The following is a 17,291-nucleotide window of genomic DNA, read 5'->3' as shown; positions in this document are numbered from 1 at the left end:
TGATCAATGTGCACTTCTCATCTCTCCTTCCATGTTAACGTTTAGAGCTTTATTTATTTCTCTTTTGAGATTTTGCTGAGAGTGTGCCAACGGAGGGACTGTTGTTGTTATTATCTAAATTAACTAATATTGGCCTGGCCCTTCATGTGTATATCAGAAAAAATATTACTTTAAACTTTCTGTAACTAGACATTTCTGTCTTTTCAAACATAGTTCCAAAATGCCACATGCTACCCAGTTTATTGAATACAATATGCAAAAATTGTCAAGTCAAATCTATGATGCAGTCGACCATACATTTGAAATGTCCTAACAAAAGGAATAGTTTATAATTAAAGTCATGATGGAATAGGTTTGCATGGTTTTATTCAGGGAATATGGTTATTAATATAAGTAAAACACTTGATATTTAGTAACAACAGCCAGTAGTGGTATTTTCTTTGGCCCAGTTTTTAAAGTCAGTCTTTGAAATGAGGAGAATACTGCTTAGAATACTGCTTGTGTTATGTGTTTTTCTGTTTTCTGGCCTTAGCATATACATTAGGGTAAATAAGTTGCAGTTTTGCAGATTAACTTTTAGACACTTTTTTTTTTTTCACAGTAAAAATGTTCCTTTTCTTCATACAAAAAAGAAATGCATCACAATATAAAGCTGGCGGCTGGCCCCTTGCTCTTCTGGTGTGAACCTCACCTTTTTTACATGGTAAGTAGTTTTTCTTAACACTCACAGTAATGTACAACTAACTATCCTTGATTACTGAACTTTCCTTTTCTTTCTCTTTCAGGGACATGTATGTGGCAGTGTGTTGCAAAGGAGAGTTGTAGGTACAAGTTACTTAAGCATTATAAACTATACCATTGTTTTGTAAGCGGCAATCATTATGTTTGTGTATATTTAAATTTAAGTTTGAGTTAATCTTGTCCCCACCCCACAGGATGACACTGCATACCCGAAGAGCCTGTGTCATCAAGTCTCTGTGCACCTACTTGAAAGAAGACCCTGAAAAACTAGTGAAGGCATATATGGTGAGTTGATGAGAAAATACAGCTTCAAAAGCCCATTGAATCTGTACTTGGGCCGTGTTTTTCCCTATTTGCTACAACAAACATGTGACATAAGAGAACACATAACTTTGTCAAATAACTGAGCTGGACAAATTGTTAATTTATAGGAAACTGAGGGTACACCATGACAAAGTTCTTATGTGAATTGGTTGATGCACTAAGTCAATTTTTTTTTTTTTTTCGTATCGGTTGAGCTCTCTTGGGGCTTAATTTACATAAAAAAGAAATGGCATCAGAAACTGTACATGCATGCTTTTGTTTTATTGCAGTGCATTATATTCTAAGATGGTTCTAATGTTTTAGCCACCTCATTCATTTTAAATATGGTGGCCAAATAAATTATAACAATCTTATAATATAATGCACTGCAATGACAGCCCAGCACCCACTGTGACCTCAATAATAAACATAGTAGAATTATCACCTTTCTGACAGTTTCAACTTAAAACCTGAGAAATTATAACCTTGTAAATGTAGAATACATTTTCCTGTATCGGATTGACGTTTACTTAACATGTGTACCTAATAAAGCGGCCAGTGAGTGTATAATGTGCAATTCTTGTGATCAATATTTGAGCTAATTTTTGTTTGTGATCTTTCATGTATTTCACCCCACAGGATTCAGACATTGAGTCACAAAGTACCTTGGAGCAAACTGTGGGGGAGCGCTGTCTGACAATTACCCAGTAGACATTGGTGTCATAATTGAAGATGTGGAAGTCCTCAGTGAAATGAGTAGCATTGCACAGGCTTGTGCTCTGTTATTTGGACTGATATACTGTTTGAACCTGAGCTCAAATAAAATAAAATAAATATTTTTAATTGTTTGCATGTTTTCTGTACTTTTTTTTATAGATTACTGAAGTTTTGGTAATGTCATGCTTAAGGCTGATTTATACTTCTGCGTCGGACCTACGCCGGAGTCTCTACGCTATAGACTACGCGTTGGTTTTCATTTATACTTCTGCGTCGTTGTCCACGTTGACGCGCAATTACACATGCAGAGGGAGCATGTGAAACCCCAGGGAGCGATCCTAGCAGACCAATCACAGCGCTTACATCCGCGTAGAGTTGACGCGTTGTTACATTTTTGGAGAGGTGCACGTCAGGGTACGCCGAAGGGTACGCGCGCTACACACAGCCTACGACGTAGCTACGGCGTGAGTTCGACACAGAAGTATAAATTGGGCTTTAGTGCCGTCATCTAAAACAAATCTAATTGAAACAAAAAGATAGATATTCATTAAACTACCAAAACCATACATGAACAAGACATTAACTAGTTGATGTAACAAGGCAGAATTTTGTTGAATGGAAGTGCTTTGAGTGAATGAGAATAAATTTGATTAGTCTAACACAATACAAACATTTTGATTCAATTAGTTGTAGAGAAGTTGCATTGACATATTAAAATCATGTTTAATCTACAAATCAATATTGTGTTCAAATAAAATATTCAAAGCTTTCCAAGTTTACTTGATTTGATTAGATGCATAATGGGTGCTACGATTAAATCATGTTCATTCAACAATTTATTTTTTTGAGTGTATATTAAAATACTTTTATTAAATCAATCAATAAACCAATAAATCACATACATTTTAAAAATATCAATCAATTTTGGTCGAAATAAATTGGACCATTGACTCAAAGTATGTAAGATTTAACCATGTGACAACTAGCCCCCATCTCCCATGTCCTTCTTCACCTATGTTTCTATTGACAGACACATGTCCGAACCTCTCAAAAACAGTATAAAATGATGTGATTATCAAGAACTTAAACAAAATCTATTCATTTTCTCAAGACAGACATTGAGAAACATCGGAGGAAATGTTCTTATCTGGCTCTTTCCACTGAACTGATTGTTATGTTGAGGTCTGAATTCTCTTCAGCGGTTCAATACAAACCAACATTGACTCAAGCTATCCACGTTCCACCACCTCTAGAGACTTCAGACTAGTCAATAATTCAGGAGCCGAGGCTGAAATGATATAAGCATGAACGGACAGCAGGAAAAGAAAGAGCATGTGGAGGAAAAGGGAGCGAAATGGGGTCATTTTGAAGTAAACAAAGCAAGATATACACTAGACAACAGACCATGAGCTTAAAACGAGTTAACGTTGCATTGCAACTTTACAGTCTAATTAAAAAAAAAATTATTAAAAGATGGATATAATTTATAACGCATATGAAAAAATGAAAAAGAAAACATTGGTCAACATGATAAATAACCGCCACCTTTAATTGTGTGCAGCTCCGGCTGCTGAGAAATGAGACGTTACATGTGTAAGACTGATGATTTAGATCATTATCAGTGTCTACACTTGTCTATGATGCTGCATCAGTTATTAGATTGAGTGGCTGGAAGGCTGCAGACAAACTTAATTTACTGTTTAATTATTCCACACGCGGTTATTAATCCCAGCTGCAGATAACGCATGTAATTTGCTGGATCCTGATTGTTTGCTAGTGTGGACTGTTTTGCTTGACCACTTGAGTGAAGAAGTAAATGTGTTAGGCATAGCTGGTCTATGAGGGGGGATTTATTGTATTGAGTTTGTGGGTGAATGTCATAAAACATGTTATAAAACATGTCCGGGTCATATTATCATCATGGCCCCACAAAATATAAGGCGGCATATTTTGCAATAAGACAATGAAGCTTACTTTTAGGAGCATTTAGTGATTTTTGGAAATGTGACAGTATTTTCATGAATATGAATGATTTCCCAAAAATATTAATATGACAATGAATAAAAATAATAAAAATATGTAATTGCCAAATGTATGGACATTTTAATAAATATTAAATAATCATTTAATTATTATTATTACAAATTATTTATAATTTACTTAAATTATCATATATTAGGCAGTGATAGTGATACATTTTAATATATCTTTTCATCATTGTTTTTTAATATATTTGTATTATTTTATTTAGCCTATTATTATTATTATGTTTATTTTAATTATTGTTAATAATAATTATTTTTTATCATAATTTGCATAAATTAGGCAGTGATATAGTGATCTCTTTCATATATTTATTAATTATATATATATATATATATATACATTTATTCTCATTCTTATTATTATTCTCATTCATATTATTAAGAATATAATTATTATGTTCATCTTATTTTGCTTATAATTAAAAGAATATATACTAATAAAAATTCTACTAGTACTACTACTACTACTACTACAACTAATAATAATAATAATAAATAGAAAAAAGAGATCTATTACTGCTTAACATATGGCAATTTTTATTAAAAATAATGATATTAAATCATTGTGTATGAATGTTTAACGCAATGTATACATGCACAACCGGAATGAAGGGAATCCAAGAAAGCCAAAGTTTATCCTTCTTTATCCTTCTCCAATCTTGATATTAGAACCAACAAAAAAGTATAGGTTATGTTAGACATTGTGCCAGGGTAATACCATAGTGTTTTTGGAGATGGTACTATGGTAACAACATTGTTTAGGAGACCATCATGATGGAAGTTCCATGCTATTTGGTGAAAGACCACATATGGCAACACTACAGTGTGCATACAGCATATTAAAATATGTTTTTTTCATCTGATCCCATCATGGACCACGGGGCCAAATTGTAGACTCTTACATTGTTTAAAGGAGATTCTATGTTCTCTGATTTCACAGTAGTAACAACGGATCTGTTCGCTTTGTAGGTCTTTAAAGACAAACAGAATTAGCTTTGTCGAGCATCTTGGTGAATTTTGCTGAAGAATCACTGCAGTTATTGTGAGTTGCATGGCGATGTGAGCGTGCCAAAGTAAATCTTAAAACAAGAAAGGAGCAAGATGCTGAGGCATTCAGTTGTTGATAAAAGTAGAACAAAGCCTGATCACGCTGAACACACTCGACGGCGCAGGGCTTTTGAAAACTTGCTCAAACAGCCGAAGGGCCGAGCGACAGAACGGGACCGACTCGATGAAAGTGAGGCGGTTTGACGTCTCCAGAGGAAAGAAGTCTCCCAGCAGGATTTAAAAGCCTCGGCTTTATCAGGCTCCTCCCGGCGCGCCGACTTTGAAATAAAATGACACTCATTTGTAAATCTCTCTGTGAGCGACTGGAAAATGTTCAAATGCCACAAAATGCCATTGAGAAGATATCTTGTAGGGAAGGTTTTGGATTTGTGTAGCTTTCAAAAGGGATTTGCTTCTTTTATTGCCATCTTCTGTTCATTAAAATCAGACTAGAGGAAATGCAGGTTTCAGGAAGGTTATAGCAGGCCTTAAATTGAAACAGGAATGAAAGTTACAGTATGTCTATGCTCAATACACACATTTTCTGAGCGTTTGAAACTTTGACTGACAGACATTTGCCAAAATGTTCTGTATATAACCAAAAGAACAATATGTGGAATTCTGTATCCCACAATGGATGGATGGATGGATGGATGGATGGATGGATGGATGGATGGATGGATGGATGGATGGATGGATGGATGGATGGATGGATGGATGGATGGATGGATGGATGGATGGATGGATGGATGGATGGATGGATGGATGGATGGATGGATGGATGGATGGATGGATGGATGGATGGAATTGGTCAAATATGCTTGGAAAAAATTTGAACAGAATATCGATTTGCACAATTATCATGCACACACTGTATGCATTTACAAAGTCAAATTTTCAAACAAAAGCATCAGAGAAAAGACTGATGTGAAGGAAATAGACTGATAATGGCAGCGTTTAAAGGGCCGGAGTCTCTTTGTTGGTGAAATAACACCAGCGGGGATTAAAGCTGCAGATCAGAGCGGTCTCAGAGGAAATGACACGCTTAGTGACTAACAGGTTTGGTGGCGGCTCCATCCATTTTGAACAACAGAACAACAATACATGCTGTCTTTCATATCTCAAATGATCTTGTTTTGTATTATAACAAGCAAATCCACTGGCTCAACGCTGTTTAGTAGAGATTAACCAGCTTTCATACAGCTTTTTTTTTTTCTCCACAGGGAAGCATTAAATATGAAATACGCTTCTGATTCACAAAAAAAACAAAAAAACAACACAACAGAAGTGACCTCATCTCCATGGAAGTCACGTCAGATGCTGAAAGGCAATCAACACATTGCACAGTAATTAGCAGCAATATGAGTATTTTACCAATGACTTTCTCTCCAAGGCCTGTTCAGGATCCAGCATTAAAGGGTCATCATCCCCAACCCTGAACACACACACACACACACACACACACACACACACACACACACACACACACACACACACACCACGTTCCTTCCTCTCACAGGGACCTGCACATGCAAATGACAATCTGTTATGTTATAATGAAGGGGCTGGGTCATGTGACGTACTCGTATCCTGAGGGTGAAGAGTCCCAGTACGGAGAGAGGGGGAGGTGAAGGGAATAGGATTGCCATTCCCACCCAATTTGGGTTCCAAAATTCCAAAATTCATTTTTAGAAACAGATTTAACACGGTTAATAAAAAAGCTTGATAAAGGAATCATTAAAGTATAACTTATACTATATTCCAAGCTTTGTGTTAGGAACAGAACCAAAGACAGACAGACTGATAAACTTATATGATACAGACTTATATGACTGACAGACGGACAGACGGATAGACGGATAGACAGATAGACAGAGAGACGGACAGACAGACGGACAGACAGACAGACAGACAGACAGACAGACGGATAGATGGACAGACAGACGGATAGATGGACAGACAGACAGACAGACAGACAGACAGACAGGCAGACGGATAGACAGAGAGACGGAAAGACGGACAGACAGACAGACAGACAGACGGATAGACAGAGAGACGGACAGACAGACAGATAGACGGACAGACAGATAGACAGACAGAAGGACAGACGGATAGACAGACGGACAGACAGACGGATAGATGGACAGACAGACAGACAGAAAGAAAGATGAAAGGGAAGACATTTTTACAAAGTTACATAATCCATTTATTACTATATTATGACTGTTTGATAAAACAGACTTCATTTATTTGTTCATTAGCATGATGCCATAAAATATCTCTGGGGAGAGTCGATGAATCATGTGACATGCTTCCTGTCATTGATTTCCACACAGCAACAGTTACAAACAGGCATTATGTTTAGTCATTAGTCAGCTATCAATTTCATAAATGAGAGACTGAACGCAATACTCTGGGTGCAAGCTGTATCATGGAATATAAAGCTCTTCATAAAACCACAGGAGCACATCTGTCCACGGTCCAGTGGGCTTTCGGAGACGCCTCATGTCCAGTAAGAGAGATGACTCAGAGACGGGATCATCCACCACCGAAACAATGAGGTCATCGTATCTCATCGTAACTGATGGAAACGAGGTATTGAACCGGCCTTTGCCATCTCTCTGACTAAAAAGAGTTCTCTCTACAATTTACAATCTACAATTATCTACAACTTACATAAAAAAGGTCTCTTTCTGCAAAGTCCTGCACAACAAAACTAAACAATTTAATATGAATTCTGTATAAAAAAAATAAAAAAAATAAAAAGAATAAGAATAGAGTAGGGAAAAGAGTGAGAATAGCTGGGTCAGACAGTGGGGGTTTATAGCTTTGAAACTCTTATCAGCAAGGCTGCAGAGAAAGTCAGCCTTAAAGGGATAGTTCGCCCAAAAATGATATTTAGCCCATGATTTACTCACCCTCAAGCCGTTCGAGATGTATATGTCAATCTTTTTTCAGACGAACACATTTTCAGTTATTTTAGAAAATGTCTTAGATCTTTTAGTGGTTATAGTGTGAAGCAATGGGGTCCAGCTCGTTGAAGTCCGCAAATGAGCATGCATCCTTCACAAAAGTAATCCATCCGGCTCCAGGGGGATAAACGAAGGCCTTCCGAGGGTAATCCGTGCGGTTTTGTAGTAAAAATATACATATTTAAAACTTTATAAACGAAAATAACTGGCTTCCGGTGGCGGTCGGCGCGCGTTCATGGAGATGGAAGCGTCGTGACGTAGTACGAACGTGACAGCGCAGCCAGAGAGCAGAGCAAAACAAAACTCTAGGTTCGTTCTACGTCACGACGCTTCCTACGCTACGTCGTACGTCATATGCCAGCATCCATCTCCGTGAACGCGCGTCGACCGCGACCGGAAGCCAGTTATTTTCGTTTATAAAGTTTTAAATATGTATATTTTTACGACAAAACCGCACGGATTACCCTCGGAAGGCCTTCGTTTATCCCCCTGGAGCCGGATGGATTACTTTTGTGAAGGATGCATGCACATTTGCGGACTTCAACGAGCTGGACCCCATTGCTTCACACTATAACCACTAAAAGATCTAAGACATTTTCTAAAATAACTGAAAATGTGTTCGTCTGAAAAAAGATTGACATATACATCTCGAACGGCTTGAGGGTGAGTAAATCATGGGCTAAATATCATTTTTGGGCGAACTATCCCTTTAAACAGTTATTCATAAGTTTCTGTTGCTACTGTATGAACATGAGGACAATGCTAGGCGTTTGGCCTCAAGTGGGCAATATAGGTTCAAGTCTGGCCTGCAACATTTCCTGATGCTATATTCCCTTATTTTCTTTAACAATAAAGCCATGATTTTATGTTATTCACAACTATAAAAAGAAATCAAACAAAACACCACAAAACAAAACAAAGCAAAAAAAAAAAAAAAAAAAAAAAAAATAACTCAACAAAAAACAATAAACAATAAACATCTCAAAACAATAAAACATCACAACAAACAAAACAATAAAACACAACAAAACGTCACAAAACACCACAACAAAAAAACAGCACAAAACAATAAAACACCACAACAAACAAAACAAAAACACAGCAACAAAAATAGCATCTCAAAACAATAAAACACCATCAACAAACAAATAAAAAAAAACACCACAGAACATCACAAAACAATACAAAAACACAACAACAACAAAAAAAAAACACCACAAAACAATAAAACACAACAAAAACACAATAAAACACCACGATAACAATAAAAAAAACACCACAACAAACAAAACAAAAAATACAAGACGAGTACCACAACAAAATCACCACGAAAAACAACACACCAAAACAAAAACACAACAAACGCCAAAATGTTTACACCGTGAGCTTAGGGATATACAAATAATGTTATATATAAATGTAATAGTTATTGCGTTTTTATCTTTTGTTTTTTTTTATAACAAATGTTATCTTTTTTCCTACAAGGAAGCCATGTCATTAAAAAAAAAAAAAAAATTCTTATTTTGTGCCATCTAAAATGATCTGATCAGATGTTACTAATTCTTACTAAAGTTCCGGGCTCATTTGAAGCGGCTCCCAAAACAAGCTTTTACTGCTGTACTGTGTTTATGTGGTCTGGCCAAAGCCGCAGGTCGGATTTGTTGCCAGGCATTTCTCTGCGTGATCTCAGTCAGGGAAAGGGAAGGAATAACACCATGCAGTTTTCCTTATGCCTAACAAAAAAAGTCTGAAATGACTCAATTCACACATTACCACAGTTAATAACTGCACCATGCATTACTTTACTTCCAGTTTTATAATTACAGTGCGTTCAATAGAGTTGGCAACAATCAGATAGATCAGCTGACGAAAGGTCTTTCCGGAAAAAAAACTTTCAGTAAACAAAAACTCCATGAAACAGTTTTAAAAGTTGTGAATTATGATAATTACGTGCATGACATTGTAAAGACTACATCTATCCCTCACAGACTAATTTTTTTATCTGCATTCATTTTAATATGGCATCTAACCTGACTAAGGTCTACTGGGGTTCAAAATCAGTTCTTGGGGACATAATACCATAGCAAAACCTTGTTTTTTGGGGGCACACTTTATGGCAAAATCATGTCTTGTGGAGATTTACCACCTTGAAAAAACTATTTCAGCATCATTATAGCCAATATTGTATCAAATATGTATCAAATCACCTTCCACTATCATAGTACCATGGTATCACCGCAGTATTTTTCTAATAGTAAGGTGACACAAACACTTTGTTCGTCTGCATTTAAAATCAACGCTGACAAATCATGACCATTTGCCCTCAGTCCATTTACATCTCGAGGAACCAGCCATGCGGTGACATCAGTATGTGTGAGTATTTGTCTTCACAGAGAGGGGTGTAATGGAGGACCTCATTCATTGATCTCCGCAAGGTTCCTCTCTCTCCGCGGGACTCTCAGATGAAACGCATCAGGCTGTCGGGTCATTTGTATCGCGATGACGTTCACAAACATTACGCCGAATGTTCACTGGCTTCAAAGCACTGGTTTCACGTCTGAAAACATCTGTCCAGGCCTTCCATGGTCACTGGTGATGAAGTAAAGATTTGTTGTTTCTGTCAGAGCAATGTTTAGTCACCGACGCCATATATTTGTTATATTTCTAGACTTCTGAAGCCATACGACAGGTTTGAGTTTTGCTTTCGCAGATTAATATTAGGTGTCGTTTCAGTCAGAGTGAAATTGACTATTTACTATACTTTTGCTGAATGGAAAAGAGCAGCGTGAACACTGTTCAAAATATCTTCTTTTGTGCTCCACAGAAAAAACATGAAACAACATGAGGAAATTATGAAAGTTTTCATTTCTATGTGAATTAATAATTTCATAACTTCACTTCTTCACGTCTTAGAATGATCAGTTTACACAGAATTGCATAGTTTCAATCAATTGTTCCTGCCGTCTGAAGTCTGTCTGAAGACGATAAGCCCTTTCCACAAGGAGAGACTTGCACAACACTAGCTTTCTGAACTTCAGAAAATTACAGCTTTATGGCTGGTGTTGAAATCCCACAGAGATAAGACTCACACAGCCTTATATCACTGCGAAATTGGGTCTTCTTCAAACACTGACAATAAACTCCCAACAAATTGATGCCTAGATTTAATTCTGACCATCCCAGATGGCCAAAACAGAGTCCACAATATTGTGCCAAATCAATCATATAGCAGTCATACGTTCAGTCTGTATTGCCTGCATGCGCTGTAAATGAAATTTCGCAAAACAAACTCTTTAGAATATTTCATTTGTCCTATTTTTGCTGGCCTTTTGAACCAAAAAAAAAAAAAAAAAAAAAACATATAAAAGACTGAGCAGTGTATGGATCTTGATCAAACCTAAAAAAAAAAAGGACTACAGTAAATGCTTTTAATGAAAGAACTGCACAACAGACGTTCAGCCAAAAATAAAAATTTCCTCACGATAATGTGTCCCAAACCCGTATGACTTTCACAAAAGAAGATATTTTAAAGAATGTCTCGGCTGTTTTTGTGCATACAACGGAAATAGATTAGGGCCCAAAACAACATTGGATCCCATTGACTTCCTAATTTTGTTTTAGGGGTTTCCTTCAATAGGTTTACATGCATTTAAGGTATAAAAAAAAACATTTGATTAATTTTGTCACATCACCTCTTTTCTCACAGTGTCTGAAACGGTTCAATAAATGATCATGTCTCTCTAAACCCCTCCTTTCTGAGAGCCTACTCTGTTCTGATTGGTCAGATGGCCCAGTCTGTTGTGATTAGTCTACTCTGCTCTGATTGGTCAGATGGCCCAGTCTGTTGTGATTAGTCTACTCTGCTCTGATTGGTCAGATGGCCCAGTCTGTTGTGATTAGTCTACTCTGCTCTGATTGGTCAGATGGCCCAGTCTGTTGCAATTAGTCTACTCTGCTCTGATTGGTCAGGTGGCCCAGTCTGTTGTGATTAGTCTACTCTGCTCTGATTGGTCAGATGGCTCAGTCTGTTGTGATTGGTTTACTCTGATTGGTCAGATGGCCCAGTCTGTTGTGATTAGCCTACTCTGTTCTGATTGGTCAGATGGCCCAGTCTGTTGTGATTAGTCTACTCTGCTCTGATTGGTCAGATGGCCCAGTCTGTTGTGATTAGTCTACTCTGCTCTGATTGGTCAGATGGCCCAGTCTGTTGTGATTAGTCTACTCTGCTCTGATTGGTCAGATGGCCCAGTCTGTTGCAATTAGTCTACTCTGCTCTGATTGGTCAGGTGGCCCAGTCTGTTGTGATTAGTCTACTCTGCTCTGATTGGTCAGATGGCTCAGTCTGTTGTGATTGGTTTACTCTGATTGGTCAGATGGCCCAGTCTGTTGTGATTAGTCTACTCTGCTCTGATTGGTCAGATGGCCCAGTCTGTTGTGATTAGTCTACTCTGCTCTGATTGGTCAGATGGCCCAGTCTGTTGCAATTAGTCTACTCTGCTCTGATTGGTCAGATGGCCCAGTCTGTTGTGATTAGTCTACTCTGCTCTGATTGGTCAGATTGCCCAGTCTGTTGTGATTGGTTTACTCTGATTGGTCAGATGGCCCAGTCTGTTGTGATTGGTCTACTCTGCTCTGATTGGACAGATGGCCCAGTCTGTTGTGATTGGTCTACTCTGCTCTGATTGGTTACAGAGCGTGTCAGAAACCAAACACCCATTATTATATCTGAATTTCAGCTCTGGATCTTCCTCAGCGCTTGATACACAGCGATACGAACAGCAACAAAGGTGTCAGTTTTACCATATCAATTCTAGCCAGAGTCCTCATTCTTTGGAAGTGCATGGAAAGTGGATTTCCATTTTCATTGCAGAAAACAGCGTCTTCTTGACATAACATCATGAACCAAACTCTTCCCAGTCTGAGTTACAACTGCAGTGTTTGAGGGTCAAAGCAGACGTTGTTCACGGGCAGCCAATGAAGACCATAGACTGGCATTATGCGAAATTTGTTACAGGTTCGAGCTGGAAGTAAGACTTTTGTCTTTTGTGAGACAATAACTCCATTTATCTGCACTATTATCTTTGAATCTTTACAGACTTTTTACATTCACTAACAACTATATTACACACTACATGAAAGATAATATCTGAAAAATCTATAAAAGTTACTAAAAATCATTATAAAACCAGGTATTTTTCATAATAAAATAGCATCTCTTGCCAGGCTGTAGCGCAGACAGGACAAACCTTAATTAGTGAACATTCTTCAGATACTGCAACAGTGCTTCGCTGAATGTTCTATTTCCATCTTGCTCTCTGCTTTTCCTTCAGCAGTTCAGAAACTAAAGATGGCAAAGAACTTACATTAGACTGCGCCCCTACATACAGTACATGCAAACCTTGATATTCCATAACTGTACTGATGAAAATATAATCTGATAAAAAAAATGAGCAAATCCCACAGCACAAACCATGATGATGAACCATGATGATGAACCATGATAAATCCCAATAAGAGGAGAAAAACTTAGTGTTTGATCACACAAAGCTCAGATTTATGCTGTCAGACGATTAATATTAGGATTCACTTTGAGATTTGTGAGGAAAGGCCTGGTTGGACATTAAAGTCGGCATGAAACAGAAGTTGCGAAAGTCTTTTCTTCCCTATTGTGAAGTATATCCGAGTGAAACGGCTTCTCGAACAAGAAAATGTAGGGCGGGACTTGATTTTGTCCTTTGGGAATTGATTGCTCTGATTGGATGGTTGTGGTTTGCTATTGGTGGATCTCATGTGAGTGACAGGTTGCTCCACCCTCACGATAGTAAACACATCATCAGAGAAGAGAAGAGATGATGCTGTAAGAGGGAGGGGAAATTATTTTGATTAAAGATTATGAGGGCGCATTAATAAAAAATAAAAAATGTGCACTGATAAATAATTTATATAATAAACAAAATATTCCACAAAAAATTAAGAATTGTCAATTTTGATTTAATGTTCAAATTAATGTCATATGCAATACCAGTGAAAAAATGAACATGCACTGGATGTAAATTAATATAATTAAACTATATATAAAAATATATATATATATATATATATATATATGCACAAATTATCATACAATCTTGTGAGTCTTTAAACCAAAAGCAATTATCTTAAACACACAACATGGAGCAAATGTTAGCAGAAAAAAAAGTTACATTTTCCCCAAACTGGAAGAGGCAGGAAAATCAATATTCATAACTGTCCCCATGTGTGCATGCATAATGTTTCATATTTGCATAAACAAGTGAAGATTTTGTTGCTGCTGCACAAGAGAAATATCACTGCAACCTTTTATACTGATGTGGAACAAGTGTTCATAAGTTTAAATGTGAGCAGGATATGAGATTAGTAAAAATCCCAAATGTCACATCTTGATTTTGCAAATTGGTTTGACATTTTCAATATCTTGCACGTTTACTCTCCTTTTGAAAATCAACAGAGGTATACAACAGCAAACTTAGTATCATTATTAATAAAAAATAAATTAAGAAAATGCATTTACTATTAAAAATATTAAACACATTTTTATTGTAAATATTGTGTTTCATAGTTCTCAATAAAACGTTTAGATTTTTTTATTGAATATTTTTTTCTAGTATATATATAATTTTTTTCCCAATGATAATGGTTTATTTTTTAGTACATTACTCATAATTTTTCTGATGTAATAAATTATCTTAAATGACCACAGATTTACCCCCAAATCTCTCACACACACAATAAAACCCAAATCCATCCATCCATCATCAGTGTAAAGTGCGCTAATGGCAAAGCCACATGCAATCAGTCCTCGGCACAGCTTTCACACAAAATACTCCCTGAGCTACCATAAATTTTAGCAATTAATTACAGCACTAATTTGCTGGAGTACATCTTTACAGCCTGTGTATACGCAGCCACAGAACTCAGCAGAAAAACATATAGATCTGATTCTATTCGGGAAAGATCTTATTAAAATGGCCGCAAGCTGTGTTTGAAGGAGCTTAAAAAGAGGACCACAGGCCAAGGTCGAGACGACCGTGAACACACAGCAAGAGATGGACAATCACCTTACAGGACACCCTCAGTGCTGTAGAGGACAGAGGTATAATTGAAAGGAAATTATATACTGTTATATTGTGAAAAAAATTACAATATCGCAAATATTTTAAAATAAAGATGGTTTATCTATAGATAGATAGATAGATAGATTTATGATATTCTCAAAAAATATACTACTTTTAAAATAAAATGAAGTGTGTGTATATATACGCTAAGCCACTCCCGTATTATATATATATATATATATACACACACACACACACACACACACACACATTTTATATATATATATAAAAGAATATGAGAATAAGAGAATATATATAAAAATCTAATATACATTATATAATATATATATATATATATATATATATATATATATATATATATATATATATATATATATACATATATATATATGTGTTTGAAAAATTAAAAAAAATTAAAAAAGATAATTATTGTAAATATGTGGGGTCGCAGGGGTGTATTTCATATATACAGTGCTATGCATAAGTTTAGACACCCATGGTAAAGTTGACTAAAAAGAGGAATAAAAAATCATCTTTTGGAAATTGAACTTAATGCCTTAATTAAAAAAATTAGGAAAAATCCAACCTTTAAGGACACCAATTTTCTTTGTGAATGAATAATGTATCGTAAATAAATAAATGTTCTCCCTTAAAATACAGGGTGCATAAGTCTGGACACCCCTATGTTAAATTCCCATAGAGGCAGGCAGATTTTTATTTTTAAAGGCCAGTTACTTCATGGATCCAGGATACTATGCATCCTGATAAAGTTCCCTTGGCCTTTGGAATTAAAATAGCCCCACATCATCACATAGCCTTCACCATACCTAGAGACTGGCATGGTTTTATTTCAGTTAGCCTAATAGCTAGTTTGATTTGCATTGAGAGATGATCTTATGGAAAGTACTCCATGCCAAATTTTTATTGTAAATATTGTGTTTCATAGTTCTCAATAAAACGTTTAGATTTTTTTATTGAATATTTTTTTCTAGTATATATATAATTTTTTTCCCAATGATAATGGTTTATTTTTTAGTACATTACTCATCATTTTTCTGATGTAATAAATTATCTTAAATGACCACAGATTTACCCCCAAATCTCTCACACACACGTTCACAATAAAACCCAAATCCATCCATCCATCATCAGTGTAAAGTGCGCTAATGGCAAAGCCACATGCAATCAGTCCTCGGCACAGCTTTCACACAAAATACTCCCTGAGCTACCATAAATTTTAGCAATTAATTACAGCATTAATTTGCTGGAGTACATCTTTACAGCCTGTGTATACGCAGCCACAGAACTCAGCAGAAAAACATATAGATCTGATTCTATTCAGGAAAGATCTTATTAAAATGGCCGCAAGCTGTGTTTGAAGGAGCTTAAAAAGAGGACCACAGGCCAAGGTCGAGACGACCGTGAACACACAGCAAGAGATGGACAATCACCTTACAGGACACCCTCAGTGCTGTAGAGGACAGAGGTATAATTGAAAGGAAATTATATACTGTTATATTGTGAAAAAAATTACAATATCGCAAATATTTTAAAATAAAGATGGTTTATCTATAGATAGATAGATAGATAGATTTATGATATTCTCAAAAAATATACTACTTTTAAAATAAAATGAAGTGTGTGTATATATACGCTAAGCCACTCCCGTATTATATATATATATATATACACACACACACACACACACACACACACACACATTTTATATATATATATAAAAGAATATGAGAATAAGAGAATATATATAAAAATCTAATATACATTATATATATATATATATATATATATATATATATATATATATATATATATATATACATATATATATATATGTGTTTGAAAAATTAAAAAAAATTAAAAAAGATAATTATTGTAAATATGTGGGGTCGCAGGGGTGTATTTCATATATACAGTGCTATGCATAAGTTTAGACACCCATGGTAAAGTTGACTAAAAAGAGGAATAAAAAATCATCTTTTGGAAATTGAACTTAATGCCTTAATTAAAAAAATTAGGAAAAATCCAACCTTTAAGGACACCAATTTTCTTTGTGAATGAATAATGTATCGTAAATAAATAAATGTTCTCCCTTAAAATACAGGGTGCATAAGTCTGGACACCCCTATGTTAAATTCCCATAGAGGCAGGCAGATTTTTATTTTTAAAGGCCAGTTACTTCATGGATCCAGGATACTATGCATCCTGATAAAGTTCCCTTGGCCTTTGGAATTAAAATAGCCCCACATCATCACATAGCCTTCACCATACCTAGAGACTGGCATGGTTTTATTTCAGTTAGCCTAATAGCTAGTTTGATTTGCATTGAGAGA

The 17,291-nt window shown here is 35.9% G+C and overlaps 1 long non-coding RNA gene across 1 annotated transcript; it reads left to right on the top strand.

The window, feature by feature from the left end:
• Positions 1 to 607: 607 nt before the first annotated feature.
• LOC311283264 lies at positions 608 to 1,971 on the top strand. The gene is made up of 4 exons (XR_014626040.1): positions 608 to 703; positions 786 to 825; positions 936 to 1,026; positions 1,684 to 1,971. It is a non-coding gene; the product is annotated as an uncharacterized lncRNA (long non-coding RNA).
• Positions 1,972 to 17,291: the final 15,320 nt, after the last annotated feature.

This window comes from Rutilus rutilus (assembly GCF_951802725.1).
Source record: "Rutilus rutilus genome assembly, chromosome: 23".
Classification (NCBI taxonomy): domain Eukaryota; kingdom Metazoa; phylum Chordata; class Actinopteri; order Cypriniformes; family Leuciscidae; genus Rutilus; species Rutilus rutilus.
Note: the sequence above shows the minus strand (reverse complement) of the source record. Positions and strands in the feature narration are given on the sequence as shown.